This window comes from Leptodactylus fuscus, chromosome 3 (genome assembly GCF_031893055.1).
Source record: "Leptodactylus fuscus isolate aLepFus1 chromosome 3, aLepFus1.hap2, whole genome shotgun sequence".
Taxonomy (NCBI): Eukaryota; Metazoa; Chordata; class Amphibia; order Anura; family Leptodactylidae; genus Leptodactylus; species Leptodactylus fuscus.
The window spans coordinates 34,705,877-34,718,631 of NC_134267.1; the positions used below are offsets into that span (position 1 = coordinate 34,705,877).

At 43.9% G+C, this 12,755-nt stretch overlaps 1 protein-coding gene across 1 annotated transcript in view; it reads right to left on the reverse strand.

Annotated features, from left to right (window-relative positions):
• The window catches only part of APLF (aprataxin and PNKP like factor), a 511,700-nt gene that overhangs the window by 347,622 nt on the left and 151,323 nt on the right, over positions 1 to 12,755 (reverse strand). The window lies entirely within an intron of this gene.

A 12,755-nucleotide genomic window follows, 5' to 3' on the forward strand; every position in this document is an offset into this window, starting at 1 on the left:
AGGATTGGGCAGACCCTGTGCTCATTCACTGCCCTTTAGCTTCATGCTTCTAGGGGCTTGTAGTAGCAGCTTGTCATGTAACCCACTCAGTGCTGGAAAGCCAAAGACCTTACAATCATGTATAAGCCCTATAAGTGTCAGCAGTACATAACATAGCACCATAGATCTGCAGTGACTGCAATGCAAAAGATGCAGCAGAATCCTATGGGCACTTTTATAGAAAATCACGTCATATATTTCATATAGTTATAGCAAAGACAGCAGTAAAATATTATATGTATACAAGAAGATAAAACAATGCACACAGTTCCCAGTTTTTGGATTGTTGAAGGGAGACACTATGGGTGTGTTCACACTGCCATTATTTAGGGTCCATTACTCTCTTCTGTTATAGGGTGAGGGCAACAGACATTAAAATATAGAAGCAGATGGCACCCCCACTGTCTGGTATCTGTCTCAGTAGTTCTTACCCAGGGTTCAATCGAACCCTAGGCCCTATGCACGGTTCATTTTGTGTACCAGTAAAAAAAAAAAAAACATATACCTATGTCTTGAATTTGGAAAAAAAAAGGGTTTGGTGAATGTGCATATGAAACTGGTGGGTTCGGTACCTCAAACAAGGTTAAGAACCACTGATCTGTCTGCATTCACCACTAAAAAACATGATGGATGCTTTTTTATCCATCATGTTTCTCAGTTTATATATATTTTTTTAAAACACATATCTATTATATATAACTGGTTTTTTTATATTGTATATATTATATATTCATTTATTTTTCAAAATAGGTCTGTTAGTGCTATTAATAGGTTACTAAGTTCAATTAAATCCCTTTAGCAGTGGTTTGAGTGATTTCTGGGTGTCTCTGGGAGTTCCTGACATCTTCTGCATTTGTTTCCAAGATGTAACTTCCTTCTCTGCTTTCCTACAACTACCACGATGCCTTGCACTACCTTTCTCTCTCTCCCTCTCCCTCTCTCACACCCACTCCCTGTCTCCCTAGCTAGCCTGCCTACTGCTAGCCCTTCCTAACTAACTCACCCCCCCCCAACCCATCCACTTGCCTGTCATCGGGGCAGGACCTTCTGGGCACAGTACTTCACTTGTCCTGGACAGGCAGCACCTCCTTGATGTAAATAGAGCCATACTGACCACATGCATTGTAGTATTGGTGACGTTACGTTTCCCGAAACAGGGAAATGCTATGCTAACCAGAAAATAAGCCTGTGGCCACCCCGGTGATCTAGGTGAATATAGCTTTTTGTACAGTAAGTAATTTAGAAGGTAGTGGAGGGAGATAACTTAGATTAGAAAGATTGATTTATTCCAGACAACCCATTTAACAGGACATTAAATTCCGTGCATGTAGGGGGCATATAGGAATCCTTTGAACTGGGCCCACTACTGTCTTAAAATGGCCCTTATTACAGCTAGAAGTAGACAGCGCTGTGGTCCGTGTAGTGGCCATGCTGAGTAACTGCAACTCCTCCTATAAAACTGAACAGGAGCTGAGTTGCAGTAAGCCTACGTTCACATCTGTGCCTCTGAGTCTCTGTTGTAGAGTCTGCCAAAAATTGGCGGAGGAAAAATTCTCCTCTGCTGGTTTCAGTTTAAAAACAACAGACACCCGGCGGACCCTATAAGGCTCCATTCCCACGGAGTAATGCGCTGCGCATTCAGACACGTATACACGTGTCAGATTGTGAGCGCTCAAAAAAGATCCCATTCATTTCAATGGGTGCCAGCTTACGGGTGCTACACATTGAAATCAATTGGAGGCTTTTTAACCCATTGATTTCAATGTGTAGCGCGCGTGAGCCAGCACACATTGAAGTGAATGGAATCTGTTTTGAGTGCTCACACTCTGATACGTGTATACGTGTCTGAATGCGCAGCGCGTTACTCCATGGGAACGGAGCCTTATAGTCAACGGGGTCCGTGTGCAACTGCTGTTTTAGCGGTCCACCTTTCTGTTGTTCGGGTCCCCAGACAGATACAAATGCAATGCTAGTGTGAGCCTAGCATAACTCAGAGCGGTCACTACACAGCACTGAGCTGACAACGCAGATCTGATATTGATGATCTGTCCTCAGGACAGGGGATCAATATAATTTACCCAGAAAATCCCTTTAAAATGATCTACTTTTCTGCAATAATTACTATCTGCTATTATAGAGAGTGCAAATGCCTATTACATGTATCAGGTAATGTTCACACATGACAAATGTGATGGACTTGTCTGTGCCACAGGAAATCTATTGTATATAACTAAATGGGCCTGATCCTACAGCATGTGCATGTCTTACAAATCTTATTAAGACGTAAGGAATAGGATTTATTATATTATTATCCGCTGCTTATATTTACAACATATTCTCATAATTTATATCCGTTCCCATCCTCAAAAATATTCATAATCTAAGTTCCCTATAATACACGTACACACACCACAAGTTTCAGCTTCAGAGGAAGTCAAGTGACTATTTTTTGGATTGTGAGAGGAAACGGGTAGTATCTGTAGGAAACCTGTGTGAATATACAAAGAGACTATAGAAACATAGGGAGACATTGGCCTTTGCTGCATTACACTGTCTAATTCTATACAGGTTTTCATTGGAGCATTGACCTCATTTGTATCGAAATCAAGACAGATAGGAACACAATGGAAGTTTATACCTCTGCAGCAGGGGCGTAACTACCGGGGAAGCAGCAGAGGCAGCTGCCACAGGGCCCGGGACATTAGGGGCCCGGCGACAGCAACTACCGCTGCGGTTTTTTTTTAATAGGCCCTTACCCCCTGGAGTAACTCCAGCCGGTAACGGGACGTATATACTTACCGATCCTGGCAGGGGCCGGGATCGGTAAGTGATGGTGCGGGCCCCACAAGCACTATTATACTCGGGGGTCTTTTCAGACCCCTGAGTATAACGATAGGAGGCCCGGGAGAGGTAAGATAACATAAAAAACTGTTACTTACCTCTCCAGGCTCCGGGCAGGCTACTCTGAAAACACCCCAGAGTATAATAATTGTTCATGTGTGTCCACAATGGGACATAGTACTGTGTGCAGGGGCCACTATGGGGGATAATACTGTGTACTGGGGCCAGTATGGGGACATAATACTGTGTGCAGGGCAGGGGCGTAACTACCATAGAGGCAGCGGAAGCGGCTGCCACAGGGCCCGGGCCATTAGGGGGCCCGGTGACAGCCGCTACCGCTGCGTTTTTTTTAAAAAAATTTTAATTGGCCGTTACGGGCCCTATTTACTTGCCGATCCTGGATATAATACTGTGTGCAGGGGCCACTATGGGGGATAATACTGTGTGTAGGGGCCACTAATGGACATAATACTGTGTGCAGGGAACACTATTGGGGATAATACTGTGTGCAGGGGCCACTAAGGGACATAATACTGTGTGCAGGGGCCACTAAGGGACATAATATTGTGTGCAGGGGCCACTAATGGACATAATACTGTGTGCAGGGCTTACTAAGGGACATAATAGAGTGTGGAGGAGGGGGTCGGTCGAGGTCTTCAGCGTCGGTTGGGGAGGGCCCATGTCAAAAGTTCGCCACGGGGCCCCGCCATTCCTAGTTACGCCACTGGTGCAGGGGCCAATATGGGGTATTATAGTGTGCGCAGAAATGGGTCAGTTTGTCAAGGTCTTCAGTGTCAGTGGGGGGGGGGGGGCCTTTGTCAAAAGTTCGCCACGGGGCCCCGCCATTCCAAGTTACATCACTGCTCTGCAGATAACATCCACAGTGACCCATCATTACATCCACTATAGACAACAGATGAGGTCCCTGCACAGAGCACGCCTAGAAAACTCCCATAGACCTCAATGAGTTGTCTTCTGGCAGGAGAAAATCAGAAAATATAAAGAAATAGGAAAAAATGAGATATTATATATCTGCTTTTAATGAATACATTTAAAAATTGGTGCTACAGTATTCTAAACTGGGAAATGTTGTGAATGTTGTTGTTCTTACTTGTACTATTATGTTCCCACCATCTGCCTTAAGACGGTCAAGAATTAACTGCAGTCTTATACAGTATATTATAGAAATGATACCGTTTTTTTCAAATTCTACGAAATTTCAGATATACAGATATAGCAGAGCTGAATTTCTCAGTTAACAGTTTCTTATATGAGACAGTTCTAACAATTCTATGGAAAACCACAGATAAAACATTCAGCAATTTGACGTATATAATCTCTGTAAGACTGTTATACGGCTACTAGTGTTACCTTAAATAGGATTTGCAGACCCACGTTGTGGAGTGCAGCTAAAAAACAGCAGAAACGCATCATGTTTTTAAATTGCGTCAATCTCTGCGGTTTTTCTTCCCTTTTTGAACCTATAGGGAAAACGCAAGAATTTCTACAGGTAAAATTAACATGCTGCATTTTGCAAAAAAAACTTGTATGTATGCAAGAATGCAGCTTTTCCACAACGTTTTTCTGCAATGTGTGGATGGGATTAGAATCTCATTCACTTTGCTGGTACAGTGAGGCCGGGGCCCCACAGGTCAGAAACGCCACAATTTGCCTGCGACAGAAACGCTGTGGGAAAAATTGTGGCGTTTTACAGTACAGGCAAAGTGGATGGGATTCAAGCGAATCCCATGCCCACTTTGCGGTATAAACCGCGGTGCTGACATGCCACGATTTCCAAAATTGGTGTGGTTTTGGAAATCACAGCATGTCAATTATATCTATGGAAACGCCGGCGGTTTCCCTATAGATATAATTGTAACAGAAAGTCCACGGAGGCAAACTTTCTGTCTAAAGAGCTGTGGGAAGAACCGCGATGTGATGCCGCCATGCTTTTTCCCATAGCGCTTTATTGCTACGGGACGTCCTGTATGGCCTTAGGCTAAAACAGTTTTTCGGCAACGTGGGGCCTTAGCCTAAAATCTTGATGACCCAACCCTATACTGAGAACAGAGCTAGTGTGCCGAGTGTCAGATCTCCACTGATCTGATATTGATGACTTATCATTAGGATTTGTCATCAATATTTTTAGCCAGATGGGATGTGCATTAAATCAATTGTATATATTTTGGTTGAAATTGCAAAAAATCCCATAAACCACTTTATAGGATCAAAACACTAGCAGCAATAACCCTAATTTCACATGGCTATCAGAGCCTACACAATGCTATAACCACATTGGAAAATAAATCCAGTGCTAGGGGTATCATCCTATAAGCACAAATATATGTGTGTGATGTGGTTGCTATTATATTTATTATAGACCTAGTAGCCCATTGAAATCATTGTGGAAACTCCATGAAAATACTCCACTGGACTATGAAATGACTGCAAGCCCTGACAATCACATGGCTACTGAATGAGATAATGGCCACTAAGTGTGAACCATAAATGTGATAGAGACGTGTGAGAAAATGTGACCACACGTGATAAAACAATTACGAGCTTTCATTTTTGCTTTTGGTATGCTTTGCAATGTGACCAACTTTTAGTATAATAGACTCCCATTTAAGATACCAAGCATAAGCTTCTAATTGAATCATAGCACAATCTATAAAAAGCTATAATGGTAGAGCGTTGTCTCAAAGGTTATAATTTACGCGAGGAGAGTTTGGTATTTTTAGCTTGTTCTGCCATAACTTCCAGCACGTCCATGATAAGTAATGGGTGGAGCGGACTTTCCTTAACTACAGCCAAAGAGTAAATCATCATGCGGATATCTGGATACAGTTTTCTACTGTTCTCTTTTTAGAAAGGAAAGAGCCCTAACGTCTTGAGTATTTCTTATATAAGTAATGTGAGACTTAAAGGGAACCTGTCACCAGACAGCAGGTTATAGAGCAGGAGAGACGGAGCAGGTTGATGTAGAGTTTTGGGGTGAAAGATTCGGTATAATTTATATTTTATCCATTGAAATATCTGTTCTTTCTTTGCTAAGAAGTCTATGAGGCGGTCCTATCAGTGATTGACAGTTACGTCTGTACGCACAGTTGTAGAGGGGAGGCTGTAGTGGTGTAACTAGGAATGGCGGGGCCCCGTGGCGAACTTTTGACATGCCCCCCCCCCCCGACACCGAAGACCTCGATCGACCCCCTCCTACGCATTCCTGCATGTTCTATTATGCCCCATAGTGGCCACTGCACACAGTATTATTTCCAATAGTCGCCCCAGTACACAGTATAATGTCCTATAGTGGCCCCTGCACACAGTATTATCCCCCATAGTGGCCCCTGCACACAGTATTATCCCCCATAGTGGCCCCTGCACACAGTATTATGTCCCACTGTGGACATCCATAAACAATTATTATACTCTGGGGTCTTTTCAGACCCCAGAGTATAACAATCAGAGGCCCGGGGGAATAACAACATAAAAAACTACTGTTTCTTACCTGTCCCCGACTCCTACGCTGTCTTCTCCGCTGTCGGCCTTCTTCAATGACATCGGACGTCACATGACCCGGGACGCAGGCCGGGTTCATGTGACGTCAGAGACGTCAGTCAACTACGAAGGAGGCCTGGCAGGATAGTGGAGAGGTAAGTAACAGTGTTTTTTATGCTTCTTACCTCTCCCGGTCCGCCGATCATTATACTCGGGGGTCCGAAAAGACCCCCGAGTATAATGATAGCAGCGGTAGCGGCTGTCACCGGGCCCCTAATGTCCCGGGCCCTGTGGCAGCTGCCTCCGCTGCTATGGTGGTAGTTACGCCACTAGGAGGTTTCCAGTCACTGATAGGACCGTCTCCTAGACTTTAAAGCAAAGAAAGAGCAGACATTTCAATGTATTAATGGCAAGCAATACTGAATCTTATCCCATGACACTATACACTCACCGGCCACTTTATTAGGTACAACATGCTAGTAACGGGTTGGACCCCCTTTTGCCTTCAGAACTGCCTCAATTCTTCGTGGCATAGATTCAACAAGGTGCTGGAAGCATTCCTCAGAGATTTTGGTCCATATTGACATGATGGCATCACACAGTTGCCGCAGATTTGTCGGCTGCACATCCATGATGCGAATCTCCCGTTCCACCACATCCCAAAGATGCTCTATTGGATTGAGATCTGGTGACTGTGGAGGCCATTGGAGTACAGTGAACTCATTGTCATGTTCAAGAAACCAGTCTGAGATGATTCCAGCTTTATGACATGGCGCATTATCCTGCTGAAAGTAGCCATCAGATGTTGGGTACATTGTGGTCATAAAGGGATGGACATGGTCAGCAACAATACTCAGGTAGGCTTTGGCGTTGCAACGATGCTCAATTGGTACCAAGGGGCCCAAAGAGTGCCAAGAAAATATTCCCCACACCATGACACCACCACCACCAGCCTGAACCGTTGATACAAGGCAGGATGGATCCATGCTTTCATGTTGTTGACGCCAAATTCTGACCCTACCCCCCGAATGTCGCAGCAGAAATCGAGACTCATCAGACCAGGCAATGTTTTTCCAATCTTCAATTGTCCAATTTCGATGAGCTTGTGCAAATTGTAGCCTCAGTTTCCTGTTCTTAGCTGAAAGGAGTGGCACCCGGTGTGGTCTTCTGCTGCTGTAGCCCATCTGCCTCAAAGTTCGACGTACTGTGCGTTCAGAGATGCTCTTCTGGCTACCTTGGTTGTAACGGGTGGCTATTTGAGTCACTGTTGCCTTTCTATCAGCTCGAACCAGTCTGGCCATTCTCCTCTGACCTCTGGCATCAACAACGCATTTCCGCCCACAGAACTGCCGCTCACTGGATGTTTTTTCTTTTTCGGACCATTCTCTGTAAACCCTAGAGATGGTTGTGCGTGAAAATCCCAGTAGATCAGCAGTTTCTGAAATACTCAGACCAGCCCTTCTGGCACCAACAACCATGCCACGTTCAAAGGCACTCAAATCACCTTTCTTCCCCATACTGATGCTCGGTTTGAACTGCAGGAGATTGTCTTGACCATGTCTACATGCCTAAATGCACTGAGTTGCCGCCATGTGATTGGCTGATTAGAAATTAAGTGTTAACGAGCAGTTGGACAGGTGTACCTAATAAAGTGGCCGGTGAGTGTATATAAATCTGCTCAGCTCCTCCTGCTCTATAACATGCTGCCTGCCAATCACACTGCATTTTCCTGGTTACAGATTTCCTTTAGACTAAGGCCCTATGTAGTAGGCCGCAGCAAAAAGCACTGTTGGAAAAAACGCAGCGGCAACACATTGCAGTTTTTTCTGCAGCGCTCATCATAGAAAATACACAGAGCTTTCCCTCTGCAGATTTTCTGCTTCCATTATACCTATAGGGAAACCTCTGGCATATCCATAGGTATAGCTGACATACTGCGATTTCCAAAACCGGTGCGTGTATTTTTTTTGCACTGTGTGGATCGGGTACACTAGGCGCCACGTGGGGCCCCGGCCCTAAAGCAAACCTCCCACGCTCATATACAAGACTTCTCCCGAGTTGCACCACTTCTCTGGAATACTCTACCCCAGACAATCAGATTAACTACCAATTTCTACAGTTTCAAACGCAAACTAAAGACACATCTTTTCAGACAGGCCTATCACAATTTCTAACGTAAACCATTCCATACTATAATTAGAATACCCAAAATTTAACCTTCCTCTGTCCCCGCTCCCACATTTCCCCACATGATATGATGTCTTTTCAGGCTAACTTTATATGTCTAAGCACCATCCACATGTTACAGGACACCACTAGTGACGGCTCATAAAGTCTTATGTTTGTGTAATGACAGTAATCTCTATTACAAAATTGTCTGAATACTGTATAAGCAATGCCGCCCCTGCTACCTCTTGTGTCACCCCCTCTACCTCATAGATTGTAAGCTCTTACGAGCAGGGCCCTCAGGCCCATTGTGTGAAATGACGTTCTTTGTTATGTATCTGTCTGTATTTAAACCCTACAAATTGTACAGCGCTGCGGAATATGTTGGCGCTATATAAATAAAAAATGTTATTATTATTATTATTAATAAACCTGTTAGCTCTTCGGATATGTCTCCACTTGTAATCTCCATTAACTAATTATAGAATACATTTTCTCTACATTATGCCATTCCTTTGTTATTCTACCTAGTAATGTATGAATAAATTAACAATTAGGTAATACCTGTTTAAGGCTGGGGCCCCACTGATCATAAACGCTGTGATTTTCCTGCGGGAAGTACCGCGATGCGTTCCTGACGTGGATTTTCCTGCAGTGCTTTAGCGGTGCGTATCGTCTTATGGGGTCTTAGCCTAAATTGAGATCTTAAGTACTTTGATAATATCCTATTATCGGTGTAAGGGTGCATTCACACTGAGTAAACGCTAGCTTATTCTGAACGTAAAACACGTTCAGAATAAGCGGCGTCTAAAGCAGCTCCATTCATCTCTATGGGAGCGGGGATACGAGCGCTCCCCATAGAAATGAATGGGCTGCTTCTTTCACTCCGTGCAGTCCCATTGAAGTGAATGGGGAGTGCCGGCGTGTACGCTCCGGCATGAGCAGAGCTTGCCGTATACGCCGGCACTCCCCATTCACTTCAATGGGACTGCACGGAGTGAAAGAAGCAGCCCATTCATTTCTATGGGGAGCGCTCGTATCCCCGCTCCCATAGAGATGAATGGAGCTGCTTTAGACGCCGCTTATTCTGAACGTGTTTTACGTTCAGAATAAGCTAGCGTTTACTCAGTGTGAATTCACCCTAAGACTGTGTTCCCCTTTTGATAATAGGGGTTAATAGTATCCAGTTGTTAAGTCATTCATGAATTTCTAGGAGTAATAACAGAGGAACAAAACAGCACAGAGTTCTAAGAAACGCCGTTCCAGAACTGTTATTTCATGTAGCATAAAAGTATGAATTATAACAGACAAGTTATTAGTTATGACAAGTTATTTATAAAATATCTGAACTCCTATAGGGTGTAACAGTGAGGAGTCTATATTATATAATGCCATCAAAACCCAAGAGATCAACCCAGCCCTGCAGATATTCTGTAAGTGTGAGGTTCAGATACAGTAAGAGCAGTATCCAAACTTCAGGACAGTTTGCGAGCATTGATGAATTTTTAGGCTGAAGACACTCAGGGGTTAATCGCAGCGAGTTATCTACCACAAACTCACCGGCAGTGAACTCACTTCGACGTACTCGAGCAGCATAGTGTTACCAAAACCTACAGAGAAGAGCGATCCGTAGTCAGAAATGATTCTTATCTTGTATTAACCGTACAAGAGTTTACAAGTATGGACACAATGGAGCTGCGTAAAATACACCTGGATGAGCGACGACGACTGATGAGACATCCCAGAGGACGACTCATTGACATTGATCTGTATAGGCTAGTAAAAATGGACTCTTATTTATTTTGTGCACAGTTTTTAGTTCTATTCTTGGCCAGGTTGAGGTCTTGTTCACACAGTGCCGCTTTGCTGATGCCACTGCAGGCTTTTTTTTTTTTTTTTTTAATCAAAACCAAAAATTTTGTGTCAGCAGAAGAAAATTGTAAGATCAAAACAAAACAATCAAAATTGTGGGTTAGCTGAATGGTAGTTCTTTGGTTGGAATATGTGCCGTACTATATGGTATGATCTGCAGATTTCCACAGGGCCGTTGGAACGTCAGCGTATTCTGCAGGATGGAAGTGCAGCACAAAGTTATTTTCTATTAGTCACAATCTTAGTTATCACATTTTTCCAGTATCTGTCAGTTCTCTCTGGACATGTTTGTTTAGTAAAGAATACCAGAATACTAACTCTCTATAGTCATGGAGTCAGGAGACCAATCCACCTACTCTGACTCCTCTATTGTTTCACAACCCGACTCCGACTCCTTCATGAATGGCTGACAGCCCTGGGAATACTGAAGCCATAAAGATCCTCGAATTCATTGAAGAGCCAGGAATTAACTGCCTATGAAAGTAAATTTGGAACAATCTATGTATCTAATGAATTCTATTATATTGATACTTGTATAATATCATTTGAAAAAATTTATCATTTTATTTTGAAGCGAAGCCGGAGACAATAACTCTTCCATAATTGGTCTCTGGGTGTTACCAGGGCAGTTTTAACACATTGGTGGGCTCTTTGCAAAGGTTTCATAAGTACCCCCCCCCCCTCATCACTACCACTTAGAAATACCTGACCTGCACAAATTCTAATACCCCTTAAATGGCCCCCACATAGTATAATGCCCCTTAATGGCTAACGCCTCCATAGTGACCCCATAATGTCCCTCATAATGTCACCTTCCAGGTTGCACCCATAGTGTCATGTACCTCCCCAGGTTGCCCTCACACTGTCATGTCCGCATCAGGTTGCCTCCACAGTGTCATGTTTCCCCAAGGTTGCCCCCGCAGTATCATGTCCCTCCACCTCTCAGATTGCCCCCACAGTATGTCCCCTACAGTGTCATGCCCCCTCCCAGATTGCTTCCACAATTTCATGCCCCCCATTGTATATGATCAAAGAAAAAATACAAACCTTATTACTCGCTTTTCCCCGTTCACTCTTATCTCTGGTCCCAGAGTCTTCAAGGAGCAACAGGCGTGATGTAAGGCGTGATGTAAGTGATGTCACTACAGGACACCAGGAGCAAAGACAGCAGGGAAGTGAAGCAGGGAGCGGACGCTCCCTACTTCATTACTGGCTTCAACTCATCAGTGTCCTCCGGATGCCAATGAGTTGGTGCAGACCGGGTCCGCTGCCCTGGACAACGGGACAGCAAAAGTAGGACTGTCTACTGTCCAAAGGGGGCCCTCGCTACCAAAGGGCCCAGTGCAAGTGCAGCTTTGGCCCTATGGTTAAAGAGGCCCTAGGTATTACCATCCCACTGGTAAAAAAGCTAGACTGATACTGTTATCACTGATTGGACAGTGTCAGACCCTTTGGTACAGTTCCAGGAAGTGCAACATTAGAAGTGCACCAAGCCTGGTTCCCAGACCGCTATATCTGCACTCATCTCTGCTGCCTTTGGACACCACCATTAATGAAAAGGGGCCCTACATTATACGATATAGGTACATGCATCCCATAGAAGGTGAGCAAAAATAACAAACACCTATCCTCACCTCTCTTTGGCTTCAGTTCCTGGCCTCCTAACGTGTCCTGGGGGTCACCATTGTGTCTTGTGATTGGGCTTCAGTGTTCACATGGCACTCGGCATACCTCCCTTATGGCCTCCAATGTTAACAAAAACAGCTAGCATGTATATAACTAAAAAATTGTTTGTGTTTTTTTGTGTTTTCTGTATTTCAAGTTCCTATGGTACAGTACTGATAAGGAAACCATTAGCGTTGCGTGTTTGGATTCCACATTAGCTACACAATAACTGTGAGTATTAAAATAGTCTGTAAATTCAGGCATAATGAAGTTATTTTCTGGCACGTGCGCCTTCTCTTTGTCAGTATAATTCCTATTGCATTGGGTGTTGCCATAGCAGAGCCGGCCGTGTCTCTAACAGACAATCACTGTTTACTTGTATGCAAAAAAGGAGAATTGTTTCCTATTTGTGCAGTTTCCTTGTTTGGTGTTTTCTTAAGCATTTATCAGCCCCAGCGACCGCCACGAGAAGAAAAAAAACATCTTTAAAACATCACAAGAATGAAATTCTTGAAAAGTATTCTAAGCAATTGGTCTGGAAGACTTACTTAGTAAGGGATATTGACTGCCAAAGTAAAGGTCAAGTGTTCACTGGCTGAAATGCAAAAAAAAAGGGAGAAATCCAGAATTGGGGGAGGGTGAGGGGCAGAATCGCTTTACAACAAAAGACTATT